Source organism: Vulpes vulpes, unplaced genomic scaffold (genome assembly GCF_048418805.1).
Source record: "Vulpes vulpes isolate BD-2025 unplaced genomic scaffold, VulVul3 Bu000000626, whole genome shotgun sequence".
Lineage (NCBI taxonomy): Eukaryota > Metazoa > Chordata > Mammalia > Carnivora > Canidae > Vulpes > Vulpes vulpes.
In genome coordinates this window covers 2,334,533-2,353,305 of record NW_027325669.1, presented here as the reverse complement: position 1 = coordinate 2,353,305, position 18,773 = coordinate 2,334,533, and the positions used below count along the sequence as shown (strand labels likewise).

The 18,773-nt window shown below is 51.4% G+C and overlaps 1 pseudogene; it reads left to right on the top strand.

The window, feature by feature from the left end:
• Positions 1–11,812: 11,812 nt before the first annotated feature.
• LOC140596448 (regulation of nuclear pre-mRNA domain-containing protein 1B pseudogene) lies at positions 11,813–17,999 on the top strand (annotated as a pseudogene).
• Positions 18,000–18,773: the final 774 nt, after the last annotated feature.

Here is an 18,773-nt window from a genome sequence, read left to right as displayed (position 1 = left end):
CACACTCTCTCTCTCAAATAAAGAAATAAATCCTTTAAAAAAATTCCAAGGATTCTCCTTGTTTCTTAGAGACTTTGGGTGTATCCATGTAACCTACTGGCCACAGTTTTTATCACAATACAATAAATATATCTTGAATAATTTAACTATAAAAATGACAAAGAAAAATATTAGAATGAGGTCTCAGATGTGCCCACACATGCCAGCAAAAAAAAAAAAATATATATATATATATATATATATCCTATTTCTCCACAACTAGCTTTATTTTCGCAAGCTGGAGCCATCAGTTGGTGGAAAATTAAATTTTATGGTAATGAGGTAACTCTAGCCAGATTAAATAATTTAAACAGCTGAATGCAGTCTTTACCTGTATGCCTATGAATCAATGCTCAGAATTTTCAGGGTCTGGCCTTCCCCTCCTCCTCCTCAAGGTGCTGCCCGATTGGTATGTGAGCCGAGTGCAATGACAGGGACATGGACTCTTGGAATGCTCTGGCAGTCCCTGTTCTGGACTGTTCCGCAGCTGGAGGGCTGCAGGACTGCTGGGGCTCTCCCTCGGCATCCTGTCAGGGCTTGCTCCAGAAGCTGGAGCCTGGGGACACCTCACAGTGTCTTCTCAGTCTTCATAGGAAGGGTCAAATCAGCTTCCCTGCAGACTCAAGTGAGTCAACAGGTGTCTTTAATCCTCTTGAGGTCCGGATCCAGAACAAAACAATCTCTGCTGCCTCCTGGATTGTCCAGCCCCTTTTGCCTGGCCTTGGCATCGTCTTCAGCAAACTGTCTAGGAAGAGTCTCAACAGACTCCTGGGCTCTGTCGTGGCAGTTTCGGACTTGCGCCCTGCTCTGGGGATCTCACAGTGGCATGGGAGAGCTAGAAATAAGGCTGCACTCTGAAAAAAGCCTCACAATTTACTTTGACAAGACTGTTCTGGGTAGCATGCAGTGCTTCTCTTATTGCTAAATCAAGAAGCCTCAGTAGGCCTCAGCCTCTGGCTTTCTCCTTCATTTTTCTAATATGTGTCCTCCTTCAGAACTTACGGTAGGAAGAGGAGACAAAGGGCCACATGTCTGGCTGCTCGCTCCCCCTATTTTTGCCTCACCTCTTTCCTACACCCTCTGAGGCAGGATTGTGAGCTCCCACCTTCTCATCTGATCTAGACACAGATATGAGACTCTATAGTCTAATCTGTCTGTCCTGGTTATTGATATGTCACAGGGGATCAAAAACATGGAAAATCCTTTTATATCTATGCATGCCATGGCATTCATGGCTCTGTCATGCTAGAAGGTCAAGAAAGCCAACTCGAGAATCAAAACTGACTCTCCATGCCGGGTGATATCTAGTATCTCCTTCCCTGGAACTATAAATCTTATGGCCCAACCAGAGGGAAAATAGTGGAATGGAACAAGTCTACAGGTAGAAATTAAAATGCATTGGGGAGCCTGGTGGGCTCAGTCAGTTAAGCGTCTGACTTCTTATTTCAACTGAGGTTGTGATCTCACAGGTCGGAAGATTGAGCACTGTGTGCTTAATTAAGATCCTCTCTCTCCCTCTCCCTAGGCCCTTCCTCCCCGCCCCCAAATAAAAACAATTAAAGAAATTAAATAACTTTTGTATTTGCAAAATATTATCTATATGACATTCACTTCTCTCTCAAAATTGACAGCACAGCCTGTACTTACAAACACTGTGGTAAATTAATATAAGGACACCAATCCCAAATAAGATGTGCTCATAAAGGGTTTCAGATATTCAAATAAAATTCTCTTGGCCTTCTACTCTACATATGGAATTTACTTTCTCAATTTACAGAACTGCTCCTATTTGTATTTTTTTCTATATGGCCTGTAAATCAATGTACTCCTCTGATTTAAAGTGTTCTGTGAATGGGGCATTCACTAAGACAGTTGTATTTCTATCAAACAAGTCAAGTTAATGCTCAAAACTTCAGGCATTGTATGAAGTGGGTTTTAAAAGATGTTCACTCTCTGAACTTGCACTAAATGCCGGGTTCAGTTCATTCACAAGCTATTTGGCAATAACTGACAGCCTCAGGACTATCACAGTAACAGAAATTATCCTCCATGGTAAATTAAGCTTTCAGAAGGATTTACAGTTAACCACCATTTATTGAGCAAAATACTAATGTCTGTGATAGTCTCTAACAATGTTTATTCCCCCACATATTACAAAAATAAAAATTTCTACTTGTACCTTTAATTCCTATGAATTTTTTTCTGGGTAATATAATTTTGGCTAGTTGTCAAAATACTGCCTCTAATTATTTTCTATTGATTTCTTAAAAAACATGTAACATATAAACTAAAGGCCTAAAATTCATTCGTTAATGGTTTCCTTTGTTGGGCAGAAACCTTTTAGATAGTGACACTGTCCCACATGTTTATTTTTACTTTTGTTGCATGTGTTTTTGGTGTCACATGCAAAAAGTTATTGCCAAATCAACATCAAAAAGCTTCTTTCCTGGGACACCTGGGTGGCTCAGCGGCTGAGCGCCTGCCTTTGGCTCAGGGCATGATTCCAGAGTCCCAGGATCGAGTCCCACATCGGGCTCCCTGCATGGAGCCTGCTTCTCCCTCTGCCTATGTCTCTGTTTCTCTCTGTGTGTCTCTCATGAATAAATAAATAAAATCTTAAAAAAAAAAAAAAAACTTCTTCCCTATGTTTTCTCCTAGGAGTTTTACAGGTTTTTTTTTTTTTAAAAAAGGTTTGATTTATTTATTCATGAGAGACACAGAGAGAGAAAGAGAGAGAGAGAGAGGCAGAGACACAGGCAGAGGAGGAGCAGACTCCATGCAGGGAGCCCGACACTGGACTCGATCCCAGGACTCCAGGATCATGCCATGGGCCGAAGGCAAGCACCAAACCATTGAGCCACCCAGGGATCCCCATTTTCAGGTTTTAAATTCAAGTCTTTAATCCATTTGAATTGATCTTTTTATAGGGTATAAGACAAGGTTAAATTTCATTCTTTTTCATACAGAGATTCAGTTTTCCCATCACCTGTTATTGAAGAGACTATCCTTTGCCCATTGTGTATTCCTGACACTTTTCGTCAGAGACAGTTGTCTTTCTAAGTGTCAGTTTATTTCTGGGCTATTTTGTTCCATTGCTCTATTTGTTTCCATGACAGTCCCATACTGTTCTGATTACTATAGTTTTGTAATAAAGATTGAAATCAGGCAATGTGATACCTCCTTCTTTTGTCTTCTTTCTCAAGATTGCTTTGGCTGTTCAGAATCTTTTGTGGTCCTACGCAAATTTCAAGATTTTTTCCCTGTGTTTGCAAAAATGCTACTGGGATTTTTATAGAGACTGCACTGAAACTGTACATCACTTTGGATAATGTGGACATTTAACAATCTTAATTTAATCACAGTGATTGATCTATGGAAGCTTTTCTATAAATCATGGCTCCTTTATAGATCCCAATTCAGTAGCAAAGAGTCAGTTAAATTCTATTTTCACTTAAATACAACTTTAAACAAGCCAAGTAACCCCCAATAAGAAAACAACAACTCAAGTTTACTAAGAGTGAAGTAATAGTTTTTCCTCAGTAGGAAGGATTTCTCATTCTTTAAGTAATGATATACATATTACTGATAAAGCCCACTCATGTAGTACCTAATGCATACCAGTACTATATTAAATGCTTTAAATTTATCATTTTATGTAAACCTCCAAAACTAGCAAATAGGATGGCACTGCAGTCTCCATTTGAAAGAGAAGGAATGAGTCTCAGAGATGTGTAGCAATTGGTAGAAAGAGATTATGAATAAAATCATACCTTGACCTCTATGTGATACCTCTTCCATTAAGTTCTTAATAACAGTCTAGGTCTGTATTTCTAACACCATGTTTGGGGAGGAGGTCATAAATTATGATACAATTTGAAATAAAGAGAAATTTGGCTGAGAATAAATTCTGGTGATGTGATAAAAAAAAAGATAAATAGTGTATGATTTTCAAATTCTTCAAAGCAACTTATTTTAGGATAAAAAAGTATAGTCTAACAAAAGATTCATACAATACCTGGTTTGTGTAACAAATGATTAATTTCAACCAGCATGTGGCCTCTATGATGGGCTCCACACCCTAGTATTATTCATTCTTTCCCTATGAATAACTTCCCTCTTAAGTAACAACCAGCAACATGAGGTGCCTGAGTGGCTCAGCAGTTAAGCATCTGCCTTCAGCTTGGGTCATGATCCAAGGTCCTGGGATTAAGCCCTGCTCAACAGGGAATCTGCTTCTCCCTCTCCCTCTGCCCTTTCCCCTGCTCATGCTCTCCCTCTCATTAATTAATTTTTTAAAAACCGGGTGACACGGATAGGATGTCATTTCCATGAGTAGGCTAAAGATTGTGAACTTGTATTGCTGGTAGACTATCTATTGTTTCTTTGCTTGCACACAGTGATGAAGCAAGCTGCCATACTGAAGAGGCCAACATGGCAAGAAACTAAGGGAAGTCACTGGCCAAAAGCCAATGAGGATATGAAAACCTCACTCTGATACTGGCAAGGAACTCCGTGCTGTGAAGACCTACTGAGTGAGAATGGATGTGCTGTATTCTTCCCCACTCAACCCTTCACATGAGACCACAGATCATGATTCAGGCCTTGTGAAAGACTGTGAAACAGAGGGCCCAACTGAGCCATGCCCAATTTCTTACCCATAGAAACTAGAAGATGATGTGTGTATACTGCTGTAAGCTTCTAAGTTTTACATTTTTGTTATAAAACAACAAATAATGATACATACAATATTACTGTTAAAATAATTCAATTATTCTAACTACTGATAATTATATTTAATTTTAATTTCCTTGAATCCATATCCTTAGCATAATTTTAATACTTATATCAACAATTCAAATATATATTTAACTAAATTAATGGGAATTATGTTCAGAAGTAAAACACTGACTAATAAGTGAAGGATCAAAGAGCCACACATGGTGAAGATTTCAAACTCTGGTGCTTAGTGTCCTCCAAAAGGAAGATGAAAAGATCAAAATAAGGAAAACCACTAATGAAGCATGCAATTTTCCCCAACTACTGAATTTTTTAGTTCAGGCTGAGTTACATTAGGAAGATTACTATAGCCAGTCAGGAATTCTATTGACTTAACTTTGTTCTCAAATATTTTCAAAGAAAGTATCTCATTATTTATTTTTTAGCTTATTTCTAAAGCATTTCAGCCATGGTTACGGAAACACAAGTAGCCTACCCAAATTATTAATCACGAGGATACTTCCATATCTGAGGAGAATAAGAATGAGAGTGTAAATATCAGCCATTGTAAAACCACTGAACTTTTTTTTTTTTTTTTTTTTTTGCTGTCATACGATTCATCTTCATTAACCAAATTAAGGTTATATATTTACATGATAAATATTTTGTAAGGTAGAAGAGCATTTTCGTACCAGTGATAAATCTGGATGAAGGCATAATTCATGATAAAGTATAAAAAGGTTTCTAAGGCTACTTGGTACCACTTCAGTGCCGTACTATATGACGGTACTTCAAAAATCAAATCTTTGGTAGAAATTAGGAATGACATCCAGGGAAATGCTTATATGAAAAGTGTAATACACCATGTGAGGCACTCCTAAACACTAAATTCCAAAGATTATAGAGCTACACTCTCTCACCAGCATCCTCATCACAGTTATCTTTATGAGTATGGATACACATGAGCGTAAAGATAAACAAAATGGAATAAAGCCAGTTTTGTACTCTTAGGCATTTTTCACAATAACATCAATAGCAAAATAATAAAAATAGTACTAGCAATTTAAATAAATTTTGGTATCATCAAAAAGAAAATTACTGAGCCATCAAGCATTCTTGTTCCAACCTGGATACTCAGCAGAACAAGCTAAATGCAGAGTCCCTCTATTTGACACATTGACAGAAAGGCATTAGTGAGTTTTTTTGTTTGTATTGTTTGACTGTCTGCCTGCTTTAGATAATTAATTGGAAGTTATAATTATTATCTCTAAGTACAGCACGTAGGACTAAATGGTTTAAATAATTCTTCAAATGATGAATTTTTAAAACACTGATTTTGTTGATAGAGAAGTGCAGGAAAGGTATTTATAGCTGCTGCATCAGAGAAGTATAAAATGTGTCAGGTTAGCTTGGTGGAGGGTTCAGAACAGATAAAGAAGGGAAAGCAGCTATGTTACTTCAAGGAAGAAGTTATGATGCCCCCCTACACAGGGGAAAGGGGGGGTGCTCAGATGGTAAATACGTTTCAGTGTCAGTTTTAATAGTCTTACAAGGTATGTATAATGTCACAATTATATAGAGACAGAGAATTCTAGAAAACCTATCTTTGGAATTTCGTAAAACCTATTTATAAATATTGATAAAATTTTTTAAATTAAAAATATTTTTAGACAGATGCTCTTGTCACCAGGTCCCTCGGGATCCATCCAGACTCAAATGGAAATGAGTTATACATAAATACTGCTCCTGTCAATGGGAAGTCACTCCATAAATGTCCTTAGCACCACAGTTAAAAGTTCAGTCAATAGGCATACAACGCAGCCCTCAGCGTCACTCCTGTGAAAAACACAGGAAGCAAAAGCACTGCAGGAAGGTGAGCAAATGCTTTCACTCCAGGTTGGATGGGAGGGTGACAGGTGGCAGTAGTAGAAACAAAAAGTGTCTCTCTTGAGGAGGAGGAGAAGAGATAACCCTCTATCCTACCATCTGCAGGAAGCAGATGATGAAAACGCATTCGAGCAAATTCAACACCATAATAAAAGCCTTCTGCAGACTAGTAATAGAGGGGAACAATCTCAATCTGACAAAGATGATCTAGAAATAGCTTACAGCTAAAATCAGTCTTAATAATTAACCCCTTGATCATTTCTCCTAAGAGTGAATGTACAGTAAGAATGTACAGTCTTGCCACTTTTATTTAGCATAGTGCTGGACAGTCTAGCTAGTAAAATGAAGAAGGAAAATAAATAAAGGATACATTGTTCCAGAAGACAGAAATGAAACAGTAATAATTCACAGACAGCACAACTGGTTATGTACCGATTCCCAAAGAAACTCCACAAAACTTACTAGAACTAGTAAGTTGCCTTATAAAAAGAGGAGGACTCTGCTTAATACAGAAAAATATATATATATATATATGTATATTTGCCATTAACAATTGCAAATTGAAATTTAAAATTCCATTTATAATAGCAAAACATATGAAATATGTGGGGATAAATGTCATAAAAATAATTTTAACATTTATGCAGTGAAAATTATAAAGTAATAATGTGGGAAATTTTTTAAAAGGTATAGTTTTTTTCACAGATTGGAAGACACAAATTACACATCTCCAAATTAATCTTTAGATTTAAAAAATAAAAATAAATCAATAAATAAATTTAGTGCAATTTCAGCATCAAACATTCTACAGCATGGCTGTAGGAATTGACAGGTTAACACTAAATTTTGCCTGGTAAAGGGTAGGACTAAGATTGTTTAACAAAATTTTTGCCTGGTAAAGGGTAGGACTAAGATTATCAAAAAAATTAAAAGAAAGAAGAGTAAAGTTGGAGGACTTACGCTATCTCATTCAACACCTGGGGTGAAGGTAGAATAATCAGACCCTTATAAAATGTCTTTCTGACCTAGGAATAGAAACAGGGGATGAGTGAGGAGAAGCGAATTCAGAAATATGTGCACTCATGTGTGTGGGCCCATTGCTTTGTGACAACTGTGCAGACATAATTCACTGGCCACAGGAAAATCTTCTCCACAACTGATAATACTGAAACCAGACATATTAAACAAAAGCATAAGAAGCATCTCACGTCGTGTACGAAACGTGGACTTAAAAGGCTCAGACATCTGCTGTGAAACTCACTGTGTAAACGTCCTAGAAGAAAACGTAAGAGAAAGTCTTCATAGCCCCGAGTCGGGCGAAGCTTTCAAACAAATGACACAAAAGGCATGAATGAGTCAGTGAGGAGAGAAATCGAAAAGAGCAGAACATCATCAGAATATAAACGTTTCCCTCTGAGACACACCGTCAGGAGAATGAAGAGACGAGCCCCAGGTGGGGAGAAGCTGTTTCCCGAATGCGTAACTGAGGAGAGGCTGGTACCAGGAGGCAGAAGCGCCTGCTGCTGGGGCGCCGACCGGCGTGGCCGAGAAGACCCGAAGGGACACCTGCGCAGCAGCGGTCACCGCCACAGGTGACTCTGGACCTACCACAGCCGTAAGGCAGGGACGTTCCGGAGCCGCACGGCGCCGGGCGGGGCGGGGCGGGGCGGGGCGGGGAGGCCTCGGGGTACAGCGACGCCGGACCGCCCCGGCCCAGACGGCGCCCTCGGCAACCCCACCCCAGAACCACCGCCTTCCAGAGCCCCCCGCAGACCCGTCAGGCCCTCGTCAGCCCCCCCCCTCCGTCAGGTCCCCGTCAGGTCCCCGTCAGCCCCCCCGTCAGGTCCCCGTCAGGCCCTCGTCAGCCCCCTCCTCCATCAGGTCCCCGTCAGCCCCCCCCATCAGGTCCCCATCAGGTCCCCATCAGGTCCCCGTCAGCCCCCCCCATCAGGTCCCCATCAGGTCCCCGTCAGCCCCCCCCATCAGGTCCCCGTCAGGTCCCCGTCAGCCCCCTCCCCCATCAGGTCCCCGTCAGGTCCCCGTCAGCCCCCTCCCCCCGTCAGGTCCCCGTCAGCCCCCTCCCCCATCAGGTCCCCGTCAGGTCCCTGTCAGGCCCTCGTCAGCCCCCCCCCCGTCAGGTCCCCGTCAGGTCCCCGTCAGCCTCCTCCCCCATCAGGTCCCCGTCAGGCCCTCGTCAGCCCCCCCATCAGGTCTCCGTCAGGTCCCCGTCAGGCCCTAGTCAGCCCCCCCACCAGGTCCCCGTCAGGCCCTCGTCAGCGCCCCCACCAGGTCCCCCTCAGGTCCCCGTCAGCCCCCCCACCAGATCCCCGTCAGGTCCCCGTCAGGCCCTCGTCAGCCCCCTCCCCCATCAGGTCCCCATCAGCCCCCTCCTCCATCAGGTCCCCGTCAGCCCCCCCCCCCCGTCAGGTCCCCGTCAGGCCCTCGTCAGCCCCCTCCCCCATCAGGTCCCCGTCAGCCCCCCCCCCCCCGTCAGGTCCCCGTCAGGCCCTCGTCAGCCCCCTCCCCCATCAGGTCCCCGTCAGGCCCTCGTCAGCCTCCCCCCATCAGGTCCCAATCAAGTCCCCGTCAGCCCCCCGTCAGGTCCCCGTCAGGTCCCCGTCAGCCCCCTCCCCCATCAGGTCCCCGTCAGCCCCCTCCTCCATCAGGTCCCCGTCAGCCCCCCCCCCCCGTCAGGTCCCCGTCAGGCCCCCGTCAGCCCCCTCCCCCGTCAGGTCCCCGTCAGCCCCCCCCGTCAGGTCCCCGTCAGGCCCCCGTCAGGCCCCCGTCAGCCCCCCCGTCAACACCCCCCCGTCAGGTCCCCGTCACCCTCCCCGTCAGCCCCCCCCCGTCAGGTCCCCGTCAGGCCCCCGTCAGCCCCCTCCCCCCGTCAGGTCCCCGTCAGCCCCCTCCCCCATCAGGTCCCCGTCAGGTCCCCGTCAGCCCCCTCCCCCCGTCAGGTCCCCGTCAGCCCCCTCCCCCACCAGGTCCCCGTCAGGTCCCCGTCAGGCCCTCGTCAGCCCCCCTACCAGGTCCCCGTCAGGTCCCCGTCAGCCTCCTCCCCCATCAGGTCCCCGTCAGGCCCTCGTCAGCCCCCCCATCAGGTCCCCGTCAGGTCCCCGTCAGGCCCTAGTCAGCCCCCCCACCAGGTCCCCGTCAGGCCCTCGTCAGCGCCCCCACCAGGTCCCCCTCAGGTCCCCGTCAGCCCCCCCACCAGATCCCCGTCAGGTCCCCGTCAGGCCCTCGTCAGCCCCCTCCCCCATCAGGTCCCCATCAGCCCCCTCCTCCATCAGGTCCCCGTCAGCCCCCCCCCCCCGTCAGGTCCCCGTCAGGCCCTCGTCAGCCCCCTCCCCCATCAGGTCCCCGTCAGCCCCCCCCCCCCGTCAGGTCCCCGTCAGGCCCTCGTCAGCCCCCTCCCCCATCAGGTCCCCGTCAGGCCCCCGTCAGGCCCCCGTCAGCCCCCCCGTCAACCCCCCCCCCGTCAGGTCCCCGTCACCCTCCCCGTCAGCCCCCCCCCGTCAGGTCCCCGTCAGGCCCCCGTCAGCCCCCTCCCCCCGTCAGGTCCCCGTCAGCCCCCTCCCCCATCAGGTCCCCGTCAGGTCCCTGTCAGGCCCTCGTCAGCACCCCCCCCCGTCAGGCCCCCGTCAGCCCCCTCCCCCCGTCAGGTCCCCGTCAGCCTCCTCCCCCATCAGGTCCCCGTCAGGCCCTCGTCAGCCCCCCCATCAGGTCTCCGTCAGGTCCCCGTCAGGCCCTAGTCAGCCCCCCCACCAGGTCCCCGTCAGGCCCTCGTCAGCGCCCCCACCAGGTCCCCCTCAGGTCCCCGTCAGCCCCCCCACCAGATCCCCGTCAGGTCCCCGTCAGGCCCTCGTCAGCCCCCTCCCCCATCAGGTCCCCATCAGCCCCCTCCTCCATCAGGTCCCCGTCAGCCCCCCCCCCCCCATCAGGTCCCCGTCAGGTCCCCGTCAGCCCCCTCCCCCATCAGGTCCCCGTCAGGTCCCCGTCAGCCCCCTCCCCCCGTCAGGTCCCCGTCAGCCCCCTCCCCCATCAGGTCCCCGTCAGGTCCCTGTCAGGCCCTCGTCAGCACCCCCCCCCGTCAGGTCCCCGTCAGGTCCCCGTCAGGCCCTCGTCAGCCCTCCCACCAGGTCCCCGTCAGGTCCCCGTCAGGCCCTCGTCAGCCCCCCTACCAGGTCCCCGTCAGGTCCCCGTCAGCCTCCTCCCCCATCAGGTCCCCGTCAGGCCCTCGTCAGCCCCCCCATCAGGTCCCCGTCAGGTCCCCGTCAGGCCCTAGTCAGCCCCCCCACCAGGTCCCCGTCAGGCCCTCGTCAGCGCCCCCACCAGGTCCCCCTCAGGTCCCCGTCAGCCCCCCCACCAGATCCCCGTCAGGTCCCCGTCAGGCCCTCGTCAGCCCCCTCCCCCATCAGGTCCCCATCAGCCCCCTCCTCCATCAGGTCCCCGTCAGGTCCCCGTCAGGCCCCCGTCAGCCCCCTCCCCCGTCAGGTCCCCGTCAGCCCCCCCATCAGGTCCCCGTCAGGTCCCCGTCAGGCCCTCGTCAGCCCCCTCTCCCATCAGGTCCCCGTCAGGCCCTCGTCAGCCCCCCCATCAGGTCCCCATCAGGTCCCCGTCAGCCCCCCCCCCCCCGTCAGGTCCCCGTCAGGCCCTCGTCAGCCTCCCCCCATCAGGTCCCAATCAAGTCCCCGTCAGCCCCCCGTCAGGTCCCCGTCAGGTCCCCGTCAGCCCCCTCCCCCATCAGGTCCCCGTCAGCCCCCTCCTCCATCAGGTCCCCGTCAGCCCCCCCCCCCCGTCAGGTCCCCGTCAGGCCCCCGTCAGCCCCCTCCCCCCGTCAGGTCCCCGTCAGCCCCCTCCCCCATCAGGTCCCCGTCAGCCCCCTCCTCCATCAGGTCCCCGTCAGCCCCCCCCCCGTCAGGTCCCCGTCAGGCCCCCGTCAGCCCCCTCCCCCGTCAGGTCCCCGTCAGCCCCCCCCCCCGTCAGGTCCCCGTCAGGCCCCCGTCAGGCCCCCGTCAGCCCCCTCCCCCATCATGTCCCGGTCAGCCCCCCTGTCAACCCCCCCCCGTCAGGTCCCCGTCAGCCTCCCCGTCAGCCCCCCCCCCCGTCAGGTCCCCGTCAGGCCCCCGTCAGCCCCCTCCCCCGTCAGGTCCCCGTCAGCCCCCCTGTCAGGTCCCCGTCAGGCCTCCGTCAGGCCTCCTCGCTCGGCGACCGCCCGCCGCGGCGCAGCTGAGCACAGCGAAGGGCGCTCAGGGGGGAACGCAGGGTGAACACACCACAGCGCCACGGGAGGATACGTCAGTTCACCCGCTTCAGACGGTTCATTTCCAGCCAGTCGTTCTGACAGAACATCTAACCGGGGCTCATTTAAATTGCATCAAGTCCATCCAACGCGCAGGACAAGCCAGCGAAGGGCGCCTGAAGTGCTCTCGTGGAAGCAAACGCCAGAGCGGCTGCCCAAGTGCTGCAGCGCCGCCTCCTGGCAGGGTCCCTCGGAATCGGCCGAGCGTCTCCTCAGACCGTGGGGCGCAGGACGCGGCGCCTCTCCTGCCACACGGTCACCCTGACAAAACCCCCTCGAAACCGCCCCTGTGGGTGGAGCGCGGACCAGTCAGAAGGGCTGGTGGATGCTTCTCGAGAGGACGCTGCGCAGTTTCCTTCCCTGAGTCACGTGCCATCTCTATCCGCGGGGGCTCAGCCGGGAGCACATGGGCACGTGTGTGTAGTCACGTCCCTGCTCTACACGCGTGGACACAGAGCGCGCTGGTCTGCTCAGTCCAGAGAGGTCTGCAGACTCACTGCTGCGGGTTTCCCCCAAGGCTCCCTACGCCCTCTGGAGACTAAGGTTTCGCATGTCGTTTGCCGTTGGTCCTACTTCTCCCTTTTAGGTTTCACATTTTTTAAGAATCCACAGGCAGTAAGATTAACTTTTTGCATACAGCTCTGTAAATCCTGACACACGGATAAGTGTGTGGCCACCACCACACACGATAAAGACAAACAGCGGGGGCGCGAGCGGTCAAAGCGCCTTCCGGAGGCCGCCGGATTGCGCTTTTTTGCCGGTCTGTCGCTTTCGAAGTGCCCTGAGCGAGGTTCGGGGAGGCCGCCGCCCCTGGAGGGGCGTTTTTCTGTAGCTCTGACACCTCCCGGTGCCCAGCTACTCCGGCCCTTGCCCTTTGACCCTGCTCGGGGCGGTGTGAGAGGTCTGTGGCCATCTTGTGGCGGCGGCGCGGGCGGCTGTTACTGCGGAGACCCATCCCCTCCCCCTCCTCGCCCCCCTGGCCGTCAGTCAGTCAGTAAAGAGCCCCGCAGGCGTTCCGGTGAGGCCCGGGCCTTGTGCGTGCGGTCGCTCCTCCCGCCGCACTGGGCGGCCCAGGCTGCTCCCTGCAGGGCCCCGCCGCCGCCACCATGTCCTCCTTCTCCGAGTCGGCGCTGGAGAAGAAGCTCTCGGAGCTGAACAGCTCTCAGCAGAGCGTGCAGACCCTGTCGCTGTGGCTCATCCACCACCGCAAGCACGCGGGACCTATCGTTTCTGTGTGGCACCGAGAGCTCCGCAAAGCCAAATCAAATAGAAAGCTTACTTTTCTGTACTTAGCCAATGATGTCATCCAAAACAGTAAAAGGAAAGGACCTGAATTCACTAGAGAATTTGAATCTGTTCTTGTGGATGCCTTTTCTCATGTTGCCAGAGAGGCAGATGAAGGCTGTAAAAAACCTTTAGAAAGATTGCTGAACATCTGGCAAGAAAGAAGTGTGTATGGCGGCGAGTTCATACAGCAGCTGAAGCTGTCTATGGAGGACTCCAAGAGCCCTCCCCCCGAAGCAACAGAGGAGAAGAAATCTTTGAAGCGAACTTTTCAGCAGATACAAGAGGAGGAGGAGGATGACTACCCTGGAAGCTACTCTCCCCAAGATCCTTCTGCAGGACCCCTCTTGACTGAGGAACTGATCAAAGCTTTGCAGGACCTGGAAAATGCTGCATCAGGGGATGCTACTGTCCGGCAGAAGATTGCTTCTTTGCCCCAGGAAGTGCAAGATGTTTCTCTGTTGGAAAAAATAACAGACAAAGAGGCAGCTGAACGTCTTTCAAAAACAGTAGATGAAGCATCTCTGTTACTAGCAGAATATAACGGGCGTCTGGCGGCAGAACTGGAAGATCGGCGCCAGCTGGCTCGGATGCTGGTGCAGTACACCAAGAACCAGAAAGATGTTTTGTCAGAAAAGGAGAAAAAACTAGAAGAATATAAACAGAAGCTTGCTCGGGTAACCCAGATCCACAAGGAACTGAACTCCCATATTCAGAGCTTGCCAGACCTCTCATTGCTGCCCGACGTCACAAGAGGCTTGGCCCCCCTGCCCTCTGCTGATGACCTGTTTTCGACTGACTAGGACAGGTGTCATGCCCCAGATTCCCATCTCTATCAACAGAAAGAAGAGGGCAAGTCGTGGTTGGAAATAACCTTGTGGCCCCAGGTTCTGTCCCTCCTTCATCCTGGTCCTGCAGCCTCAAGAAAGAACCACAGACCCTGATTCTGAAGAAACCTCCCCCCTTGTAAGTAGGGCCAGCCCTAATCCAGAGGCAGCCCATCCAGGCGTCTTCCTGAAATTTTAGCAACTAAAAGCATTCTGTTTACAATAAGAAAACCATTTCCCCCCACACCCTGATTGGAATGTCCCTGAATAGGTTCATGTTGACCCTCTGTGAAATCAATAACCTGAATGCTATGCGACTCCCGAGGTTCTTTTGTCTTTAAGCGGTTTTTTTTCCTTTTGCCTTTAAAAGATACCTGTAATTGCTAATCGGGGCTCTCTTCCTCTTCGGAGGCGGAGAGCCCGTTTGCGCAAACGTCCAATAAACCCTCTTGCTAATTGCATCTGCCTGTCTGGGGTCTGAGTCTCTGGGGCGTCCGCCGGGACACGTTGGCACCCGTGAGCCAGGGTCCAACATTTGGGGGCTCGTCCGGGATCCGAGACGCCCCAGGCTCAATCCTAAGACCGGTAGGAGGTAAGACCGAGCTCGCTAAATGTCATATCTGTCTCGTCCGTTTGTCTGACTGGCCGGGTCTGTGCCGGGTCTGTATTGTGCCTGCAGGACGCTGTACTCTGTATTCTGTATTTGGACCAGCGGGGGAGGCAGACGTGCCCGAGACCCCTGGTCCCCCTCCGGAGTCGGACTCCGGAGTGGTCTGGAAGAGGAACGGAGCCCCGGCACTCCCTCCTCTTCAGGGACGGTCGTTGTTCGCGACTGCTCCCATCTGAATCCGCCGCGCCAGTCCTGTCATTCGTGTGCGTCTGTTCGTTCTGTGTCTTTCTGGTCCCGCTCCGGAGTCGGACTCCCGAGTGGTCTGGAAGAGGGAGGGAGCCCGGCACTCCCTCCTCTTCGGGGAGGGTCGCTGTTGGCGACCGCTCCCGTCTGAATCCGCCGTGCCGGTCCCGTCATCTGTGTGCATCTGTCTGTTCTGTCTTCCTGTCCTCTTCCTCCCCGCTCACCTCTTTTCTACACCCGCGGGGCAAACTGTAACCACCCCTTTAAGCCTCGCTCTAGATCACTGGAAAGAAGTCGCCGGCGAGCACACAACCTTTCGGTCGAAGTCAAAAGACGAAGATGGGTCACCTTCTGCTCCTCAGAGTGGCTGACTCTCAACGTCGGGTGGCCCAGGAATGGAACTTTTAATATTGATATTATCTTGCAGGTGAAGGCCCCGGTCTTTCAGCCAGGACCCCATGGGCACCCTGATCAGCTCCTGCAGACTCTCCTCACCACGGAGGAGAGACCGCGCGCCTACAGAAAAACGTCCCCGGGGCGGATGGGAGGCCGACCCAGCTGCCTAATGAAATTGAGGACGTTTTCCCCTTGGTTCGCCCGACCTGGGACTATGACACTGCTGCTGGGAGGGAGCGGCTCCGTCTCTATCGCCAGGTACTCCTAGCGGGTCTCAGAGGGGCAGGGCGTCGCCCCACCAATTTGGCAAAGGTACGTGCTATAGTGCAGGGAAAAGATGAGACGCCGGCAGGTTTTCTGGAAAGATTAATGGAAGGCTACCGTATGTATACTTAGAGAGAGAGAGGAGAGAGAGAGAGAGAGAGAGAGAGAGAGACAAAATAAAAGAGATAAAGGAAACGCAATAAAGAACTGACTGGGATACTGGCCACCGTAGTACAGGGCTCAGGGCAGAGTAAGTCAGGACAGAGTAAGGACCTGGGAGACAAAAGAAGACCACAGGTTGAACGAGACCAGTGTGCCTACTGCAAGGAAAAAGGACATTGGGTTAAAGATTGTCCAAAGAAGGGCCAAACGCAGGGACCTAAGAAGAAGCCCATTCCCGTACTGTCCCTAGAGGATGAAGAGTAGGGATGTCAGGGCCAGGAGCCCCCCCCCCCCCCCCAGCCTCGGATAACCCTTAAAGTTGGGGGGTCAACCAGTGACCTTCCTGGTTGCTACGGGAGCTCAACATTCAGTTTTAACTGAGGCAGAAGGACCCTTGAGCTCTATCTAGAAGATGCATTCTTTTGCCTAAAGTTAAGCTCTCAAAGCCAGCCTATTTTTGCCTTTAAATGGAAAGATCCTGAGACGGGATTCTCAGGACAACTCACTTGGACAAAGCTACCACAGGGATTCAAAAACTCCCCCACCTTGTTCAACGAAGCCTTGCATCAGGACTTGGCAGACTTCCGAGTTGGCCATCCGGACCTCGTTCTCCTGCAGTACGTGTTTGATTTGCTCATAGCGGCTAAGACAGAACAGGATTGTGTAAAAGGTACGGGGGCCCTGCTCGAGAGACTGGGAGGACTGGGGTATAGGGCCTCCGCCAAAAAGGCCCAAATAGGCCAGAGACGAGTGACCTATCTGGGATATCTCCTGGAAGGAGGCCAGAGGTGGCTGACGGAGGGCCGCAAAAAGGCTGTAGCCCTGATCCCAGCACCCACTAGTGCCAGAGGGCTACGAGAGTTCCTCGGCAGTGCTGGGTTCTGCCACCTCTGGGTACCCGGGTTTGCAGAGCTGGCGGCTCCCCTATATCCTCTCACGAAATCCAACACCCCCTACCACTGGGGAAAGGAGCAACAATTGGCTTTTGACAAAATAAAAAGGGCCTTATTGACCGCCCCTGCCCTGAGCCTCCCAGATGTAACCAAGCCATTTGCGCTATATGCTGATGAACACCAAGGAATACCCAAAGGGGTCCTAACTCAGAAACTGGGACCCTGGAAAAGGCCCGTGGCATACTTTTCAAAAGAAAATTAGACAGAGTGGCTGCAGGATGGCCCCCATGTCTCCGAATAATAGTGGCTGTGGCAGTCCTGGTAAAAGCCTCAGATAAGTTGGCCTTCAGCCAACCCCTCACTGTGGTGGCCCCCCCATGCCATAGAGACAGTCATCCGCCAGCCCCCTGATCGATGGCTCTCAAACGCCAGGTCACCCATTATCAGGCCATGTTACTGAATTCTGAGCGGATACGGTTCGGAACGGCTACATCCCCAAACCCGGCCACCTTGCTTCCAGAAGCCGAGTCCCCCTCCCTGGTAATGCATGATTGCCACCAGATCCTAGCTGAGGTCCATGGCACCAGAAGGGACTTGACGGACCAGCCTTTGCCAGATGCTGAAGCAACCTGGTACACTGAGGGGAGTAGCTTTCTACGAAATGGTGAACGTAAAGCCGGGGCGGCCGTGGTAGATAATTCACTGTCCTGGGCATCAGCACGGCAACGACCCAGTAGCAGAGGGGAACAGGACGGCCGATGAAACAGCACGAGCCGCTGCACTAGGCCCACAGGAGGATGGACAGAAGCCTTCCTCACCAAACGAGAAACTGCCCATGTGGTTGTCAAGAAAATCCTAGAAGAAATTTTCCCCTGGTTTGGACTGCCCAAGGTAATAGGGTCGGACAACGGCCCCGCCTTCGTCTCCCAGGTAAGTCAGTTGGTGGCCAGATTACTGGGGATAAATTAAAAATTACATTGTGCATACAGACCCCAGAGCTCAGGGCAGGTAGGAAGAATAAATAGAACAATTAAAGAGACCCTAACCAAATTGACATTGGAGACTGGCACTAGAGACTGGGTCCAACTCCTCCCTATGGTCCTGTTCTGAGTCCAGAACACTCCCGCGCGCCATGGGCTAACTCCTTACGAGCTTCTCTATGGAGGTCCCCCACCAGTAACGGACTTGCTAGATTCTGCTATTGACCCTCTTGCTAACACTCCCGGTTTACAGGACAGGCTAAAGGCGCTCCAGATTATCCAGCGCCAGATCTGGAAACCCCTTGCGGCTGTCTACCGCCCCGGAGACACAACCAACCCACACCCGTTCCAGATCGGTGACTCCGTCTACATCAGGAAACATCAGTCCAGGATGCTTGAGCCCCACTGGAAGGGCCCATTTACTGTACTACCGACCACCCCAACCGCCTTAAAGGTAGACGGCATTGCTGCTTGGGTCCACGCCTCACACGTGAAGCGCGCCCCATCAACGAGCACCGCTGACGCCAGCCAGGCGAACCGGACGAGCCACTCCAATGGAAGCTCCACTGCACCCAAAACCCGCTCAAGATAAGACTTTCAAAAAATTGTTCAATGACAGTTGTTATATTCCTACCTCTCCTAGCGCTCTTCACCCCCGCCAGAGGTGACCCTCATGCCCTCAAAAGGTTAACCTGGCAGGTACTAATGTCTGGGGGTGACGAGGTTTGGTCTATAACTAAGACCGCCCCTGTGGGAACCTGGTGGCCTAACCTATATCCTGACCTATGCAAGCTAACCATAGGGGCCCCTAGCCCATGGGACCTAGAGGGATACTTCGACACCTCTAGAGCCTCTAACCGAGAAAGCCCTCCAGGGCGACTGGGATTAGACCCATGGGGAGGATGTGGCACGCCTGACAGAAGGGCCATGCTAAGCACTCTTCCCTTTTATGTCTGTCCCGGGTACCACAGAGATCGCAGGCTAAATCCCACCTGTGGAGGAGGGGAATACTTCTATTGTAAAAATTGGGGGTGCGAGACTAGGGAGACACAGGATGAGAGGCCCTCCTCCTCCTGGGATTCCATCACTGTCAAGGCTAACTATACTCACCCGGGGTTACCAGGAACTCTGCAATACTACCGCCCAGATTTTAGGGACTGACTCTTACCT